The 5,367-nt window shown below is 36.7% G+C and overlaps 1 long non-coding RNA gene across 1 annotated transcript in view; it reads right to left on the bottom strand.

The window, feature by feature from the left end:
• Positions 1-348: 348 nt before the first annotated feature.
• Positions 349-5,367, bottom strand: part of LOC106941726 (uncharacterized) — a 19,810-nt gene continuing 14,791 nt past the window's right edge. The window contains exons 2-3 of the long non-coding RNA XR_001423444.1: positions 5,350-5,352; positions 349-359 (exon numbers count right to left, since the gene is read on the bottom strand). This is a non-coding gene — a long non-coding RNA (uncharacterized LOC106941726). The remainder of the gene's footprint in view (positions 360-5,349; positions 5,353-5,367) is intronic.

Raw genomic sequence — 5,367 nt, 5'->3', positions numbered from 1 at the left:
CATATATTATAATTATAACATATATTATTTATTATAATTATAATATATGTATAAAATATATATTATTTATTATAATCATAATATGTATAACATATATATTTATTATATTTATTATTGTTATTAGTATTATTACTATTAGTTTCCCGCAAAAACGTGAAGAAAGTGTGACAACTTTGCCGAAACATGTTGTTTGAGCTTTCACGGTGTCCGTAGTTCCTCAGACAAGCGCGCCGAACAAGCGCGTGCTTGCTACGCGCGTGCTTTCTCAGTGCTCATCACGAGCACGCGCCTATTTTGCCGCGTGGGCGGGGCGGAGCGGCAAGAAGACGAAGGGGGAACCGTATCTGACGTAACACCGGCTTGTGGCGGCTCCTGCGTCACACACTGACATAATTTCCTTTGCTACAGGAAGGGAACAATTGTCGTTGGAGTTTGGAGGAGATGCAATCTATCCAGTTGCATTTAAGGGCATTTCAGGTTTTGGACATTTCCCATACGTTTTCTGTTTAAGATACCAGTAGGCAGAAGTCGGCATTCGTTATTTGTGATGGTGTTAAAGCTTTTGTTCGTTCAGCTTCTTATCATTAGATAGCTTAACTTTGTTGATTTGTTGTGTATGTAGAGTATTTAGTCTCTTTTCTGCACCAGTGAGTGTGGGACAGAGTCTGTACAACCATGACTAACCACCTGCCGTATCTCTGGAATCTGCATTTGTAAACAGAACTTATAGCGTCATTTAGTATGGAACCTTTTGATGGGTCATTGACTTCACAAATTAAATGAAAATGTCTTTGTGTGTGAAATAATTAGCGTGATGTTCTGATATCTCTTATAATTCCGGCTGGAGATGTATTTGGTTGTAAGAGTGGTAATGTTTAGGGGAGGAGAGGGTAGCACCACCATCTTGGCAGCTCTGGCCTTTTCTTCAGACACACTGTTGTGAAAGATTATTCTAAATGATCTGATGTGTTTATCTTTATTTTTCTCACAACTATAACCCAGTCTATTCTAAACCATTATTTTTGTGCTACTATTTTTTCCTCCAGTCATCCATATTTCTCCTTCTGTCCCTGTCAGATATTGCATTTTTACTGTTATCTTTATAAGACCTGAAGAATGCAAGTATTTCCTTCTCTGTTGGTTGAAAGGTTGGTGATTACAGGTCTGTTAATGTAATCAGTCATTGAGACCAAAGTAAACAACAAAATAATGTTTTTCTTCTATAATGACGTACAGTGACCTGTATGAGAACAATGAAGTTTGTGTGTTTCATAAATTAATCCATTTGCTACTGCGAAAATGTAGCATACCTGTGGATTAAGAAAATTGAATATGTTCAGTACAGTGATCCCTCGCTATAACGCGGATCACCTTTCGCGGTCTCGCTGCTTCGCGGATTTATTTTGTGCAGTTTTTTTTCACAGTGCATTGTGTTCTGCGTCCTGATTGGCTAAACAGCCTACACGCTTCTTCTCTACCTGTGTGCCAATAACATTACAGTATTTAACTATATGTAATACAGCTTGGCCATTCAGGAGATGGAAACTAAAACTTTGAATGTCTGCTGGAAAAAAAACTGTAGCCAGAGGCAGTGCAAAGCCTGACCGGAGGCTTGCTTGACGAGATCCATCGCTCTGCCATACATACAGCTGTGAATCTTGCAAAACATCTTGGAGGAGACGGCTTTAATGACATGACTCCGGATGACATTAAGGCCCGATTGATGCACACGCACATCCGCTGACCTGAAAACAGGTTTTGTTCTTTGGTTTCAATGTCGAGTATTTAATTATGCTGTATAATAATAATAATAATAATAAAAAAATAAAGGTAACTACTTAACGGATTTTGCTTATTACGGGTTCTTTTCAACCCCTGCGAAAAATGAGGGTTCACTGTATTTCTCTCATTCCAGAAATTGAAAGTTTATGTAAGTGTGATGAATTTATTTTATAATTTCATTACACCTAGAGTGAAATATTTCAAGTCTATTTTTCTTCTAATTTTGTTGTGATTTTTGGCCTACAAAATTAGTGCATGAGCTATTGCATAAGAACAAACATATTTTTTTAATAATAATAATAATAATAATAATACATTTTATTTATAGGCGCCTTTTTGGACACCCAAGGTCACCTTGACATAAAACAAGTTATAAAATACATACCGGTAATAAAACAAACAAAATTTATAAGACAGTACAAAGGTAATTAAAAGCTGTATGCTAGTTCAAACAAATGGGTTTTTAGTTTGGACTTAAAATATTGCAAAGACTCAATGTTACGGAGATCAGGTGGGAGTGAGTTCCAGAGTTTGGGAGCAGAGCAGCTGAATGCTCTGCTTCCCATAGTGACAAGACGAGCAGGGGGATCGGTGAGATGGACAGAGGAAGAGGATCTGAGGAGACTGGTGGGTGTGGCAATGTGAAGGAGGTCCGAGAGATATGAAGGTGTGTTAAAAGCTCGACATTTTTAAAAAAAATCATTTCTAATTCTGACAAGAAATAAAAGTTTGAAATATTTTACTCTGTGTAATATGAGTTTCAGTTTTTGAAATAAGTGACAAAAATTATGGAAGTTTTTACAGTATTCTAAAGTTTTGAGGTGTAGCCCACTTGGAAATTGTTCTTCGCTAATTTGCGCTTGTTTGCAGATAGCTTTCGTCTCAATACCTAAATATGTAATCAGACTTTTTAAAACAGGCCTATAATTGTTTTAATACTGTTTTTCAAGTAAAGTTTAATGTAATTAAAATGACTTAATTTACCATTACTGTGGACTGGGGCTTAACTAAATGTGGCTTTGGAAATTACAGAGGACATTACAAAGCATTCTGTGGCATGATGAACTACCAAATGTTACTGTTAAGGTTTTTATGTAACAGTAAATCGAATGCTATATCATACTGATATGTTGTAGAAATTTCACAAATGTGTAACAAAGTGACATTTGCTAACTGTTTGTAGGGCAACATGCTGCTAACTGTTAGAATATATGCATGCTAACACTCAGAAAGTTGCCATGTAAACAGCCCTTATTTTTTCTTTCAACTACTTTATATCTTTTTCAAACACTTGTACCTGATGCTCTGGCTGGGATTTGTGAGATTTGTGTTGTTTGAAGATTAAATGACCTAACCAAATCACTTGTACCAACTGATTTAGTCTAGGCCAAGCTTGAACTAGTAGTTAGCTTCAGCTTTGGTGAAAAAGTCAGGGGTTAGACAGCCATTTTTCCAATATATGAATTCTAACATGTAGAGAGCAAAAACAGTAGTGGTGTTTGTGTCTCCAGGGCAGCTTTGTGGGGATGGCTGGTACCACGTCGAGGACGTCTGCCTGAGGATTAACTCCAACAGGGGGAGCTATGATAACGCACAGCACTACTGCAAAAGCCTGGGAGGAAATATAGCCTCTCTGCTCACAGACAATCAAGTTGGTTTTGTTCTGGACGAGCTACACAAGTATCAGCTGGAAAATCAGGTGGGTGCCTGTTTTAAATCCAACAAATAATGCACCAGGACCTGGCCCATTATTTCTACTGGTGCGGCCTGATCCATTTTATTTGTGAGCATTAATTGTTGAGACTGGATTTCATCTCAGTAAACACTTTGTTTAATTCTAAATATAATGTATTTGACAAATATTTGTCTGAAAAGATGAAGTAAATTAGGACTATTTGTTTTTGTCCATCTTTATGAAGATGAAGTTCTGTCATGTAGTGTGGTTGTGAGTGGTGAGGGAGACGCCGGTGAAACCAGGTAGTCATGATGAAAATTATGATTTAATGACGAACCAGGAGAACAACTCAAAATCCAAAAATCACTGGCAGCACAGGGGATAGAAACAGACGTTAGACGAGGACCCGACAAGAGACAAAGACAACAGGTGGGTTTAAATACAAGGGAGGTAAACAAGGGAACGAGACACACCTGGGAACAATCAACGTGGAAACGCAGAGACAGAGACTCACAGGGAAACAGGATAACAAATAAACATGGAAACTACTCAAAAATAAACAGAAAACTACCGATCCTGACACCTTCATCTTTACGTTTACTTTTTCTTAAACATATTAGAAAATATATAAATATGTCTGAGATCTACTCTTCCTCAAATAACATATTTAAAGACGTCTTTTGAAATTAAATGTCTCAGTTTGGAAAACTTGAAACCTTTCGGCATGGGAAAAAAGGTTGGTGTATACAAAGTCAGAGAGAAACAATTACTAATCATTTAATGAATTATTGAAATGAAAGTTCATTAATGTGAACAGGTCTCATGTGTACCTTGGAGTTTATTCTTTAAAATGTTGGACACCCTGCTGTTTGATTCATTGCTAACAGCTAAACCGCCTGTTACGCTAACATCATAAATTTGTAATGTTTTATAATTAGATGCCAAGGTATGTTTAGTCCAGAGATTATATAAACACTTATTTCAAATGATCATGTAGCAGGAACCAATAAATAATAAACCAGTCTGGGTGGATTATTTTTCTGTCTTGCATAATTCAGCATTACTGACTTCATATGACGAATCATAGATCATGTTAAAGTTTTTAAATGTTTGAGCTTGTACCACACAGCTCCTCTGGATTCTCAGTTCTGAGAAAAGGTACTTTTTTTCAGTTTCATATTTATATTTAAGTTTTGACCGTGATTTAGCTGCTCTGAAGAACTGATTGCAATAAAGAAGAGAAAAACTGTGCAGCTGATCAGCTTTCTGACAGAGCTGCAGTTTAGTATTGACACTGTGAAACACCGGAACTACATAATATTAGCTTGTGATGTGAATTTTATTTTCCTTTTGGATTAAAAAAAAAAAAAAAAAGTTCATGCTTGGCTAGTGGTTTACATCTTTTGACTGCATTGCCTAAATTCAAAAGTCTGCATATTTAAAAAAGAAATAATGTGCCACAATATAATTATATTTATACATATAGAGAAAATTCTTTATCATTATGTTTGGGCCAGAAATAAATTTCTGTAAGATAAAATGAAATATGGGCTTTTTTTTGAGTCCATCAGAACCTGAAGCTTGAGGTTCTCCATTGGTGAATATTGCTCAGCAATGGAGAACAAACATCAGTGGAGAATTGGTTGACCACAGCTGCTGCTACACCATAGTGAGGAACAGAGCGTATAATGGAAAAGCTCACCGCCTGGGTGACAACCAGGGGTGAAAGTAGGAAAGTAGTTTTAAATTGTTGGGGATACTATGACAAAAAAACAAAACATCTTCTTTGTGTGCTTTGGAGTTTCTGTGCTGATCATTTTTTTGTGAAGCGATAAAAGCTGGGTAGCTCTTGTGAATTGCTACAAAATAAAGCTGTATTTCCCTCAGCCCACTGGCTGCAATGTTGGCAC

This window comes from Poecilia latipinna, unplaced genomic scaffold (assembly GCF_001443285.1).
Source record: "Poecilia latipinna isolate Pla-1442-1.1 unplaced genomic scaffold, P_latipinna-1.0 Scaffold3828, whole genome shotgun sequence".
NCBI classification, from domain to species: Eukaryota; Metazoa; Chordata; class Actinopteri; order Cyprinodontiformes; family Poeciliidae; genus Poecilia; species Poecilia latipinna.
This window is presented reverse-complemented; position numbering and strand designations above follow the sequence as displayed.